This window comes from Mesoplodon bidens (assembly GCF_964165515.1).
Source record: "Mesoplodon bidens genome assembly, chromosome: 17".
In the NCBI taxonomy this organism is placed as follows: Eukaryota; Metazoa; Chordata; class Mammalia; order Artiodactyla; family Ziphiidae; genus Mesoplodon; species Mesoplodon bidens.
Window position 1 is genome coordinate 64,419,638 of NC_138174.1, and position 14,913 is coordinate 64,434,550.

At 40.2% G+C, this 14,913-nt stretch overlaps 1 protein-coding gene across 1 annotated transcript in view; it reads left to right on the forward strand.

Moving 5' to 3' along the window:
- HS6ST3 (heparan sulfate 6-O-sulfotransferase 3) overlaps window positions 1-14,913 on the forward strand; it is a gene marked incomplete at both ends in the record, with an annotated part of 667,106 nt that overhangs the window by 381,186 nt on the left and 271,007 nt on the right. The window lies entirely within an intron of this gene.

A 14,913-nucleotide genomic window follows, 5' to 3' on the forward strand; every position in this document is an offset into this window, starting at 1 on the left:
TTTTTTTTTTTTTTTTTTTTTTTTTTTTGCGGTACGTGGGCCTCTCACTGCCGTGGCCTCTCCCGCCGCGGAGCACAGGCTCCGGATGCGCAGGCTCAGCGGCCATGGCTCACGGGCCCAGCCGCTCCGCGGCCTGTGGGATCTTCCCGGACCGGGGCATGAACCCGTGTCCCCTGCATCGGCAGACGGACTCTCAACCACTGCACCACCAGGGAAGCCCGGTCAGGTTGCTTTTGGTGGTGTTCTGCCCAGTCCGGCCACCGCATCTCAACCCCTGTTTCGCAGATGGTACCATTTTGTTGTTGGTCCACACTCTCCAGGGGCTTGGCTCATTCTCACTGCTTTTGGTGCCAAAGCCACACGTTCCTAGGCAGTGACACTCTTTCTACAGTAACTGGACAGGATCACAGTTCTTTCAGCCACCTTTAGAAAGGTTAGCTTCTCATTTTACTTCAAAACTTGTTCTGGGGGCTTCCCTGGGGGCGCAGTGGTTGAGAGTCCGCCTGCCGATGCAGGGGACACGGGTTCGTGCCCTGGTCCGAGAAGATCCCACAGGCCACGGAGCGGCTGGGCCCGTGAGCCATGGCCGCTGAGCCTGCGCATCCGGAGCCTGTGCTCCGCGGTGGGAGAGGCCATGGCAGTGAGTGGCCCACGCACCGCAAAAAAAATCAAAAACAAAAAAACTTGTTCTGTTAAGCAAAGTGCACCAGCTGTCCAGAGGCTGGCCTGAGGGTGATTGTGTGAGACTACTCTGTGTCCGAGGTCCATCTTCCTCCCTGATCCTGACCTGCTCTGATGCTAGGGTGTATATCCCTTAACTCCACCCTAGTGGGTACTTTGCCTTTCTGGGCATTCTATACCTCTCTTCTTCCTTGTAGCGTTTTAGTCTTAGTGTCTACAGAGAGACGATCAGTCCTAAGACATCTTCACCATTTCTAACAGGGAATTTTTTTTTAAAGAATGGCCTCTACTGAGACCCAAATACATCTATGTGAGTATATAACTGAATTTGAACTCCTCCATGACTTTTCAATGTAAATGAAAATTGATCTGAGTCTTGTGTAGTGACAGGAGTGCAGTAGCTACCCTTTCAGAGAGCCTCCCTCTCTTAAAATTTCCATGAAACCTGAGGGCTTAGCCAATCCAGATGGGGGCTGAAAGTTCAGTTCAATTTCCATTAGAAGAGAGGAGAGATTGAATCCTCTTCAGTTTGTTAATGGTATTGCTTGCAGCTGCCAAGTCGGGTGGCTGTCGACAAAATCATGCTCCCTGCTCTGACAGATGTTGCTAATTCACATCTCTACACTGGCCAAGGGCACTCTGCCAGTGTTGACTTTTGGGCGAGGACAGCTTTAATTTCTCAGAGCCCCGCTCAGACAAGGTCGCCCTTTGCTTGGCTTCCCAAGGTCATGGTTCTCGATAGTCAGTTAATTTCCTCCCTTTTCAGAACTAGAACCACTGTTTTCTTACTGCCCCTGGAGACCTGTACCTAGAAGTTGGGCAGCTTTTCTCTTTCTGTTCTGAAAACACAAAACGTCTGTCTATACCCATTTCCCAGACAGTTCATCACTCTAAGGGACGTTACCTAAACGACTCTGGGTGTCTCTCATTCATCCTTCTGAAGGTTTCCCTCAAGGGTTCAAAGTAATTCTCTGACACTTTTCTCAATAGAATACATAGATAAAAAATCACAACAGAGTACTTTGCTACATATATACCTAATAATGATAATCATTTTGGTTTTGGAATGTTTTACAGGGTTTAATGTTATTAAATGAGGACTCATTATTTTATTCTTCACAACCATTCTCAAGATCAGTGTTATCGTATTTCTTTGTGACAGGTTGTGGCCCAGTGTGGGGTTGTTTTTCTCTCTGTGCCAATAGTTTAAATAAATTAATGTTACCCTCTTGACTTTTATATATCAGGGGGAACAAGTTAACATCCCAACCTATGAACTGAACTACATGTTTCCTCAATAGCAAAATATGAAACGTGTTCTGGTTTTACTTTGTCAAAAAGCTCTGAAAAAAGAGTAAGTTTTCTCTTTGTTGCTGTTGTTTATTTTTTCTTATGGTCATGTCTTTTTTTTTTTTTTTTTTTTTTGCCGTACGTGGGCCTCTCACTGTTGTGGCCTCTCCCGCTGTGGAGCACAGGCTCCGGACGTGCAGGCTCAGCGGCCATGGCTCACAGGCCCAGCCGCTCCGCGGCATGTGGGATCTTCCCGGACCGGGGCACGAACCCGTGTCCCCTGCATCGGCAGGCGGACTCTCAACCACTGTGCCACCATGGAAGCCCTGGTCATGTCTTTTAAACTTAAATGCCATGTGCTGGAAGTGACAGAGTTGCAGAATGATAAAAAGAGACAGATATGCAAAAGTTATGAGATAAATAGTATGATTTATTAAAATATGAATGTCAATATCTCACATTTTTAAACTAACATAGAGACTAAATATTATAATTTTGCATAATAATTAATCACCTAAGATCTCATGGTCATTACTTAAAAGCAATTAGTTCAGAGTCAGGACTCAAACATAATATCCTTAATTAATTCCTGTTCACATCTTTCTACTGTGCTAATGAGTTTTAGTCTTTGTGATGTAGCAGAATAGCCTCTGGAGCTTATTACAATTAGAGATGCCGGGAATTGCCGTATATTTACTAAATCACAATCTCTGAAGATAGGATCCGGAAATTAGTACTTTTATCAAACTCCATTGGGAGTTTTGCAATATCAAGTTTCAGAATCACCAACACACGTACACACCCATGGGGAAAGGGGTAAGAAAAAGAGAAAGTGTGTTTTTGAGCACGTGCGCGAGCGCATGTACTGGAGGAATCCATTAGTGTGGGATATTCACAGAGAAGTAATGGCATAAAACTGACTGCCATATTGTTACTGGTCCCGCTAATAAGCTGTGCTGCAATGTAGCTAGTATTGTCGGGAGACCTTTCTTTGAGCCCTCTCTTTGTTGCATGCTATAGCGATATGAAGAATAGTTAGGAATATTTTTGCAGTAAGGACAAATGGAGTTGGACTGTGTACAGTAGTGGGCCAGGTTACTTTACTCCAGCCTTTCCTTGTCTCATGTTTTCACCCTGCTTCTTCCTTCTCCTAGCTGGCCTCCTGCTTTTCTTCTTCCTCTGTGTTGATCTCTCTTTCTCTCCTCCTGACTGATGTTATACTGTTTCCTTTTCCACAATCACCCTGGGGGAGATTTTTATGTTTTTCTGCATCCCATTTATAACACCTAGTTCTTGTTAAATAGATTTAAGAATTTATTGGTGCAGAGTCTGTTAATGGAATGAGAAATTCCTTCTCTTTCCACAATAGTATCGAGGATGCTATGTCATGAGGATTTTTGTTTGGAGAGCTGTAGCGACTTGTAAGAAATAGCCCACCCTTCTTCTTTTTATTTTTTTGCTAGTTAGCAGTTCCCCTATTGCCAGTATTTTTTAATAGGCTTCATTAAGAGAAAACGCGTTTACTTTACCATTACTCCGTAGAATTATAACAGTGCCTTCAACATGGAGAGCTTGTGGTTTTCCATCTTAGCTGGAAAGAGTGGATGAGGAAAATAGCCACAGAGTAAGTGGAGAGATTGTATGTGTTTTGTTGATGCCTTCTTTTAGTGATTTCTTTAGTCCTGTTCAAGCTAAGATTATTAACAGCTTCCTGAAAAGAGCATATTGCCTCTTTACTTAAAGAGCCAGTTAATGAAGACTCTAATATCATTCCAGCCCGGGGCAGGGGGAGTGTAATTGGTATGACTTCATAGGGCCACACATTGTTGGTTATGTACCTGTGTGGTCAAGACCTGAATCTTAGTAATTTTGAATACATCCCTTTGTATACCACTAACGCTCGATTTGTGAAAAATATACATATGGAGCAAAGCATGCTTTTTAGAAAACTCATTAAGGTTTGGACTTCTCACATACCTGCTACCCTCATGAACAGGCAGTGGTTCCTTTCATCCCTTCAGCACGAGGCCCGGACACAGGGTACACGTGAGCTGTATGGTCCGAGTCGAAGACATCCTTGGCTGGACCACCCAGGTTAACTGGCTTGTCAGTGGGCCATGGGAACAGGCAGAAGGACTCCTGAGTGGGAGGTGGACACAGCAGGAAGAGGGCGAGAAGAAAGGGCAGTGAGCCAAAGAGCACTCACCACAGTGAGTTCCAAGGAAGCTTTCCAAAGAAATTTCCAAAGACAGGGCTGGGCTCCAACCTAATTTCACCTAAAGTCCATTTTATCCCTTTCCTAAATGTTCTACCCCTGATTCCAGTGGCCACGTTTATCCCTGGTAATACATTTCATCTTTGCCTTTGGGCAGATTTCACTCTTCCTGGGAATGGAGTTGTAGGCTGTGGGGAGAGAACCTTTGAAATTCCTAGAAATTACCCTGAAACTTTGAGAGCTTGTTTCCAAAGATGCCACTCTCAGCTCTTTTCCTCGGGTACACTCTTGCCGCTTTACCCCTCATGAGGGGGGCAGGTCTGTTTTCTGCCTTCTTGAATGGGCTAGCCTTCTGACTGACTTTGACCAGTAGAATGTGGCAGCTGTGACATTCTGGGTCTTCTTCCCTCTTGGAAGCTAGCTGTCAAGTAAGAGATCTGATTACTTGAGACTGTGATGCCCAAATGAGTCTCATGGAGAGGCCATGCAGACAAAGATATGCCTGCTCCGACACCCCTCTCCAACTTTTCCAATCATCGCAGGTGAGATCCCAAACACATGAATAAAAATCCAGGATGGGCTCAGCTGGGTTGTGCATTCTCTGCTCCATGTGGTGTCTTCTGGTGTTGAATGTCTCAATAGATTTGCCTATTCTGGATGTTCCATATAAATGGAATCATACAATATATAGTCCTATGTGACTGGATTCTTTCATTTAGCATCCATGTTGCAGGTTTTCAGGGTCCATCCATGCTGCAGCTTATATCAGTACTTCATTTCTTTTATTGTCAAATAATATTTCATTGTAAGGATATACCATAGTTTGTTTAGCCATTCATCAGCTGATGAACATTTGGGTTATTTCCACCTTTTGGCTATTATGAATAATACTGTGAACATTCATGTACAAGTTTTTGTATGAATGTATGTTTTCAGTTTTCTTGGATATATACCTGTGAACTGATGACTTCTGTTTTAAAAGTATCACTCTCTGGGCTTCCCTGGTGGCACAGTGGTTAAGAATCTGCCTGCCAATGCAGGGCACATGGGTTCAAGCCCCGGTCCAGGAAGATCCCACAGGCCACGGAGCAACTAAGCCCGTGCGCCACAACTACTGAGCCCACATGCCACAACCACTGAAGCCCGCGCACCTAGAGCCCATGGTCCGCAACAAGAGAAGCCACCGCAATGAGAAGCCCCCGCACCACAACAAAGAGTAGCCCCTGCTCGCTGCAACTAGAGAAAGCCCGTGCACAGCAATAAAGACCCAGTACAGCCAAAAATAAATAAATTTATAAATAAATAATAAATTAAAAAAAAATTTTTAAGAAGTATCACTCTGTCTACTATGTTGAAAATAGACTGAAGAGAGTCAAAGGTAGAGGCTATGGCAGTAATCGGGTGAGAGAGGACGGTTATTGCAGGATAAACTGTTGTCGACCAACCACAAGTCCGAGGATATGACTGATCCATGGACCCCTAGTGACAGCCACTGCTCAGGATGAATGCCATCCCAACACATCAGCAAGTCTGCCTGCCATCCTGGAAATGGTGTGAAAAGCCCCATATTTCCTGGATTAGCACTCTGTAGTTTTCTAGAGAGATTTTCTGTTCATCGATCCAATGATATTGTACTGGGCCAACATGAAATGTATTAAAATACAATAGTCCAATAATAGAGCCATAAAACATAACTGTAGTTGGCTTGCAAAGAATAAATTTGTGGCCATTTTTTACATGCTTTTGCCAATTGTAGTCTTCTTCAGCTATGAAATGCGTTACAACCTGTGACACATCTTGGCAATCTCTATTTTTCTTTGGTAAAGTGAAAGTTTGAGTGGAAGGAATTATAGGAGGAGATGGAGAAAGACAGGAAAAAATAGAGCCACCTATTCTTTGACACATCTTCTGATGATAAACTGTCTTCTGGAGGTGATGAGAGAGAGAGAGGTTTCACAACCCACATCTGTTGAGTTCCGATGCCGAGGTTGATGGATCTTTAGTATACTGTGGCTGTGCTGCTATTTAGAACCTAATGGTCAGCTTAACAGAAGGGTGTCTATTCTTTGAGCACCCACAGCATATACAGTTGGCTTCTATATAAGGGAAAGTCAAGTAAAATGTATTGAGTGCCTACTATTTTGTATACTTTTCTGCGTTAACCTTCATTACATCCTTTGAGCGTGGTTAAGAGAAAGGATTCTGGGGCCAAACTCCCTGGCTTCAAATTCCACTTTGGGCACATTAGGTAACTGTGTTGTGCTCTGTTTCCTTACCTGTGAATGGGGGTGATACCAATAAGCTACACATAGGGCAGTTGTGAGGATTAATACGATCAAAGCACTTAGAGCAGGACCTGGCTTCATGAACCCAAATATGAACTAAGTTCATTCCCAGGTTCCTTCCATCTGCCTCGCATGCTTCCTCTTCCTAACACATCTAAGAACAGCACATTACACATGATATATTGCTTTCCTAATTTATCCGTTATACTCCTGATATGCCAAGAAATCCTGATGAATGTAGGAACCTACAGTCTATAAAGCCTCAAATAAGTCTAATTGGATCTGTTGGTTGAGGAGCCAATTTGTGAACTTGACCTTTGACATATACCACAGGACTTTTGTAATCTAGCAAAAAATTGTAATGGTGAATGAAGCAAAATTTCAAGGAAAATGAGACTTAATTCTTGCTGCTCCTTTTATTCTTACATTTGTTCTACTCTTTCCTTCTCTCCTTAGGCCAGTAGCCAAATATATGGACCATAAATCATGACCATTTGTTAAGCCTCTGTATGACAGATATCTAACTTCTCCCCCTCAAGGAAAGCTGGACTGATAAATAAAAATGTTCTAGCAGCCCTCAGGTACCCTAACCTCACTGTGTAGACTGCAGTGTTTGGTTAGCTTACTATCCCTGACCAGATTGGAGATTTATTTTAGGTTGTACCTGAAATGCCAGTCTCTCATATCTTGTAGTTTCATGGTTCTGGCCACCTAGCAGACACTCAGTAAATATTGGTTGACTGATTGGTTTGATTTCCACAGCTTTCTGGTTAGGAAAGTGCCAGCATATCCTACATTGTCCGTGTGTGTGCACATTTATATCACCTTCTTTTCTTTCCTTTGACTGTTTTGGACACTCTAAGTGGGAATGGATCAGAAGTTTCAACATGAAGAGGGAAATGGTTTAAAGTACTCGTTTCTTCCTGACATTTTCTCACAAATGAGCTTCTGAAATATTATTAAAGAACCTATTTATTAGCAAGCAGGGACAAAGAAGACATACAGTCTACTCTGTAATTTTGATGAAGTCCCAGCTCTCAGTCCTTTAAGGGCTGCAGCCATGACCTTGCCAGAAAGAGTCACTGGAGTCAGATTACAATATTCCAAAGTCAGGATTCTCTAGAAGTTTCTGTAGGTGGCTTTATGCAACTGGAAGTCTTCCAATGCCAGGTCTGCAAACAGGAACAGGCACTGCTGCTCATAGAGCAGATTAGGAGCCTCAGTACTTTTTACACCTTATTCAGTCAAAGATGAGAATACAGTTGACCCTTGAACAATGCAGATTTGAACTACCTGGGTCCACTTATACGTGGATATTTTTCAACAGTAAATATTACAGTGCTACATAGTCCACATTTGGTTGAATCTACAGATGCGGAGGAATACAAAAGGCTAACTGTAAGTTATTTGAGGATTGACCCCCAGGTTGTTCAAGGGTCAAGTGTATTTCTAAAATATTTTAGCCACACCCATATCTTAAACACCAATGAGAACTCACTTCTAACATCCTTAATGTGGGTGACCAAACCATGAATTTCACCAATGAAAACCCATTTCTGACATTCATTATACTAATTAGCAAAGCTTCTGCTGTTGATTCAGGTACAGATAACAGAGTCTCTTCTATAGGGTGGGTGGACTGGTGTGAGCTACCATCCCAGGGGTGAGAATTCCTGATTAGGTCAGTTGCCTACAACTGAGTGTACCTTAATGAAATCGCATCCATTCTATCCACCTACTATCTATGCTGTACACAAAAGAGCTTTTTATAGTAAATGTCCTTTCAGTGAGCTTCATTCTGTGTGAGGACTAGAATTCCTCCTGCATATAGAGCTTGTTTTCTAAATGCTAACATTGAATGAAATGAAAAGAAAGAGAAAATTTGGAAAGCTTCTTTTTTTGTGGTTACACTCCTCTAGGATCTTCACAAAGGACCAAATCTACACCTGTTTGGAGCTACCCATTGGTCAGCATCTGCTGCATGAGACGTAGGTCAGGGCAGTGCCTGTGCTGGCCTTTAGCTGTGAAGATAACAAGAATACACGGAAAACAATAAGAACATCACACACGAGAGTATTTCACAATGAAAGGACATGAGAGTGTCAATGATACGGAAGAAGTAGGGGGAAATCACTGGGATACGACATATGCCAAGAGCAGCTCATGGTGAAAATAAGCCTAACAGGAAATGCAGGCTTTATGACTGGAAAGATGTGGGAAGGCATTCCAGCCTGGTGGGATACGTGTTCCCTGTGGAGGAGGGTGTGTGTGTGTGGATAGTGTAGGTTCTGGAACAGCAAAGAAACCAACCTGAAAGGGGCACTAGAGGGGGTTCGGACTAATAATAATAGCTCACATTTATTAAGCACTTATTATGTGTCATGCCACGTGCTGAATATCTCTGAGTACGTTTACGGATTCCAAACCTTACGAAGTGGTCGCTACTATTATTCCCAATTTACAGAAGATGAAGTAAGGCATGGCAAAGTTAAGTAACTTGCGCAAGGGTCAAGGCCCGCGTACCACACACACACAAAAAAAGAAATATAACTAAGGAAATGGCAGGGAAAAAAGTGGCTTTGCACATTCTTTTTGTAAAGGTTTCTCTGAGATTTTTGCTGGACTAGTGCTTTTAATTGGATTTTTTTTTTTAATTTAAAAGCTGCTGCTTCAGGCTCTTTCTGATATTAATGGTTCTAAGTTTCACTTTGCCACTGCATCTGTGGGGTGTTGTGCACAGAATCAATATTGCTTTCTTTACCTGCTTTGCTACTGTGTGACCTTGAGGATGTTTCTTATTCTTTTCAGGTCTCAGTTTACCCACCTCTAATAAGGAGCTAAATAATGCAGGATTTTTTTTATAAGATTTGAATAATAGATGTCTGAAAAAGCTTTTAGGTTTAGGATTTGAAACCACTCTGTAGCTGGCAGTGACAATAATAATAATAGCTTGGATTAACAGAGAACTTTTCTTCCAAAAGCTCTAACCACTTTTATATTATTCTTCCATTTGTCCTCTAAATACCCTTTAGAGGTAAGAATGAGAATGTATCAGCTTTCTCATCTTGCAGGTGAAAAAACGAAGCAGAGAGATGTTGGAATGAGTACTAATTTTCAGAAACAGTATTTCTGATTCCAGGAGCTTTTCTTTTTTTTCTTTCTTTTTTTTTTTTTTTTTTTTTTGTGGTATGCAGGCCTCTCACTGTTGTGGCCTCTCCTGCTGTGGAGCACAGGCTCCAGACGTGCAGGCCCAGCGGCCATGGCTCACGGGCCCAGCTGCTCCACGGCATGTGGGATCTTCCCGGACCGGGGCATGAACCCACGTCCCCTGCATCGGCAGGCAGACTCTCAACCACTGCACCACCAGGGAAGCCCCCAGGAGCTTTTCTTGATTGCACAATGGCAAACGCATTTCCACCACAAGCTCTAGAGGACTGGGCAAACTTCTCACGAAGGTTATCTCTACAAGTGGTGTCCACCATTAATTCATCTCTTCAATAGGATAAGGAATCTTTCTTTGCATGTATCACTTATTTTCCTATTGAATGTTGCCCTTCCATTTAGATGGTGTTCCTTTTTTCAGTGCTCAATGCAATCAATGAACAGAGAGATCCGGGTTATTTCTGCCCCCTGTGCAACGGATCACATTGTTATAGTCCTGGATAAGCCCTTGTAAGGTGTGTACCAATGTCATTATGCTGCCACACAGGCTATCCATATGCGGGCATTATGGTTTTCAGATGACTTCCACCTGTAGCTGTGTGTAACCGAAAACCAGACACTCCCAAGAACATCACAGTTTCTGCTGCTGAAATGGAAATTGACAGGAGGAGTTAGATACAGCTGTACCTGCTCATCGAGGGATAAATTATTTTGTGTAATTGTTAGAACCTTGCTAAGACCTAATGGAATGAACATGTTTTCCATGCCCCTGGGTACATATAGTCTTAGTAAATACCGTGTGCTTGGATTTAAAGGTGTGGGAGACTGTCAGCCTGTTGACAATGAGAAAAATTAATTTGAACTGCTGATAAAGAAGGAAAATGTACACAATGAATTAAATTTATTAGACTGAAAAATGTTTCTCCTTGCTATTTCCACGTGGGAATATGTCAGAGTTCATTTAACTCAACTATGGATATTAAGGACAACTACAGTGCAGCCGCTCTTGGAGAATTCTGTGTGGCAATTTGGTGCATCAGTTCTGGGCACTGTTTTGGTTAACCTTTTAATGTAAATTGTAATGATGTGTATCCTGAGAAGAATAGAGAATGGTTGGTTGTCAGTGACAAATCCGACAACGTTGCTGTTCACTCTCCTTTGGGGTTGTGCGTTTCCAGTAATGAAAAGTGGAGGAAGGCCAGACTCTGATTGGGCTCTGCCTTTCTGAAATCCTAAGAAGATGGATCTGATCTCTGGAAGGGGAGTGTAGAGTTTTACAACTAAGGTCTCATTCAAAATAACATGTTGTTGCCTTCAATTTTCTACACTTAGTATATGGTGCCGGAAAATCTTGGTACATAGAGCTTGATTCTCTTTCCATCCATATAGTTTTATAACCTAATAGCTAATAAGAAGGGTTGTAGTCAGTATCACCACTTCACTATTTTCCTCTATTTTATTAATAATAACTTTATTGTTTGGGTAAAACTGTTACAAGCATCTTAAAATTTTAAACAATTAAAAAAGACAAGGAAATGAACATAAACATTCAGGTATAATCATCACTAACATTTGGTGAGCATCATTCCAGATATTGCTCTAAGCAGATAGATTGATAAAAATAAAATGGAAATAACTTTAGACTGCATTATACCATATAAACTATTTTAATATTAACTCTGCAGTTGAATTTTATGTGAAGTTAACAAAAGAAGCTGAATGAACCTAAAGGAACTGAAATTCAGGCAAGTCCTTCAAAAGCAACATTGGAACCTGAAGGAATCCAAAGTTAAGAATAAGAGTTAATGAAGAACTTGCTAAGTTCAAATTACAATGCTTATTAGACTGACATGTTCAAAAGTTAGACTTTATCTATACACTCCCTGCTATGAAAGATGAGGAAATTAGCACACTTTTTCCCTTTTATCCCTACCACCCACTATTTTTATTAGTTATATGATTAGGTTTTACATTATTGAGGTTTATAACATTAACCTTTTGCTGGGTAATAGCAGTGCCCATGGTTTCATAATTGTAAGGGGATATTTAAATTAATAGAATGCTCACCTCAAGCCTTTCTACTACTGATTTTTAATCTTTTGCTTTGATTCATTTCATAATTGGTTGAATCCGTTAAGCAGTAGCCATCCCTCCACTGCTGTCATTTTGGACTTTGGTTCTAGAGGATGAGTTAATCCTGTTCCTTTGTTCATGGGACACAATCTCTCTTTTTTAAAAAAATTATTATCTTTATTTTATTATTGTTGTCATTGTTATTTATTCTCTTTTATTCCCTAATTTCATTCTGCTCACCCTACCTCATAGATAATCATTCTGATGTATTTGATGAATATCCCATGTGTTTGATGCATATGAGTTTGCTTCCTTGTCAAACATGTACTGTTGTATTTTACATAAGTGATATTGTGCTAATGACATTGAATTAGCTTCTTCATTCAACATGATATGTTTAGGTTTTATCCGTGTTTCTGTGTCTATATTCTAGTTAGTTGCTTTATCTCTGCATAGTATTATGTGTAATTTATTGTTCGAAATGGGACACTTTTGAGGCTAAAAAAGACCCTATTAGAAATTATACCAGCAGAATAGACATACAGTGGGATTGACACAGGCCACCGAGATGCATGGTCACCTTATCCTTAGTGTACCTTCTCCACATTTTATACTTTCAGAGCTGTATTCATGGGAACTTAGATTGTATCCAGCTTTCTGCCACCACAGACCATGCTGAGATGGATATGCTTATATGCGTCCCTCATGCAACTACGTGAGGATTTCTCAGGAATTTACACTTAGGGGTTGCTGGGTCAGAAATATACATATGACCGATTTGCTTGACTCTCCAGTGTGTGCTCCAGAATGACTGCAGCTGTGTAAACTATCAGTAGCGCTGGAGGATGGTCAGATTCTCACATCCCTCCAACGGATGACATTCTGCAGCTTTCCAGTTTTTATGAATCCAATGGCTTTAAAGTAATGGCTCAATGTTTTTTTTTTTATTTTGAATTTCTCTAAATACAAATGAGTTTGAGCTTCCTAGCCTCTGAGTTTTTCCCTCCATTGGATTGCCTACACATCTGCAAGCCCATTTTTTATTGTGTTTTTTGATTTTGTTTGTTTGATTTTGATTTGTTGGGCATTCTCAACATGATTCCCTTACTGAAGTTAGATTGCACACATCTCCCACTCTGTCATTTTATTGTGACTAACTTTGTACATGGTGTCCTTAGTTGAACAGAAATTCTCACTTTTTATTTAATCAAGTCCATCAGTATTGTTTTATGTCAGTGCTTTGAGGCTTATTCTCAAGAATTCCTTCTGTATCCCTAGGTTATGAAGTTTTCTTCTACTTCATTGACTGTTAACTTTATTGCTTTAATTTCCACATTTTGGTATGAAATCTACTTTTGTACACACTGTTAGATGGGAATACAGGTTTTCTTTCATCCATATAGTGGATGAACACTACTCAACACTACTGACTATGCAGACTAATTTCCATCAATATATTTAAGGTACCAAAGGTATACAAAGATAGATGATTATACATTTAGTCTCTTTTTCTTGCCCCAGTATCATATTGTATTTATTACTACAACTTTAGTGTGTTATAAAAATATCTCTTAGGGCAAGTCCCCCTTCTCTGCTTTTCTTTTGCAATGTTGAACTGGCTATTCTTGGAATTTTTATTGAAATTTTTAAAAAAGTTTTATATTGAGTTTATCAAAATCCCCCCAAAATTTCAGCTCGAATTTTTATTTTGATTGTATTGAATTTTAGATTGATGAGGGGAAGATTGATTGACTTCTTGTTAATATTGTGTTCCTAAGAGTATAAACTGTTCATCTGTTATGTCTTCTTTAAGTCCTGCAGTAGGTTTAACATTTCTCTCTATAAAGGACTTATTAATTCTTTTAAAATTCCTAGACATTTCATAAGTTTATTGTCATTGTATCTTGATTCTTAACTATGTTTTCTAGTAGTTCATCATTGTGGTAGAAAAATGCTACTGGTTTTGTAAAGTTGATCTTGTGTCTGTCAACCTCACAGAACCCTCTTTTAATTCTAGCAGTTGGATTATTCTATTGGTTTTATCTGTGTGGACAATTACATCATCTATAAATAATGTATCTTTTCTTTTTCTCTCGTTTTCCTGAACTTTAACCTCTCATTTCTTTTTTGTTTGTTAGTTTGTTTTTTGTGGGGGTTTTTGTTTATTTCTTAGAGTATGGGCAGAAATTCCACTAGAAACAGTGATAATACTACCCAGTGGTTTTAAGAAAAGCTTCATGGAAGTTGTTTTCCCTTTGTTCTTGTAAGCTTTAGACTATCTTTCTGCTACTCCAGTTGGGTGATTCTAACACTGTTGTAAAATCTTCTTTCCCCTTGAAATTCTGTGGGCTGCTATTACACAGCAGTGTGTGTTGCTTTGGATAAATCTGAGATCAAACTGTATTTTTTCCCTTTTAAATGTATTCTCCTCCCACCACTCTTTATTGGATATAATAATATCTATATTATATAGATATCTATATAATATCTCTTCTTACTCTTGAAGTTCAATGACTGTTCACAGTATATTTTGGACTTGATCTTTCTGTGCATTTTTTTTTCACCCTGGGATAAGATCTAAAGATTCAAGTCTTTATTTTAGGAAATTTTTTTTTTTGTATCATTGAACACTTTTCTGTTTTCATTTATCTTTGCCCTGTTTTTTTCTTTCTAAATACCAATAATACTCATTTGGAGTTTTCTTTGTTTTCATGTCTATGCTCATTGCCATCAACATTTAAATATCTTTGCTAATTTCTATTTTGCTTTGTGTGATTTTCACCATGATTCTGACTTTTTTATGTGTATGAACCCTCATTTTTGTGTTAGAATTTTTATGTTTCTTTCCTTTCCACTTCTTGTCTGAGCTCTACTGGCTTATTTTATTTTCTGACGTTGTCTTAACTATTCTTTGAACTCTTGTATCTCTTTCCTGAGCTCTTTTCTTTAGATCCGTCATGCTGTTAATAATTTCTTTGAGTCAACAGAGAGCTATCTGAACTTTGCCCATGTTTCCTTGGGTATTGCCTCTTGTAATGTATGTATATGTTTCTTTATTCCTCTGTTCTCCCAGGTTTTATGTGTAATTGTGTTACTGGAGACTTTTAAGGGATTGCTTCTGTAGTAACGGGGATGGCTATTTACTGAAGGAAAGCACATGTGGACCATGAAAGCTGGGTGTTTTAGGGAGATGAAAGAATCTGAAAA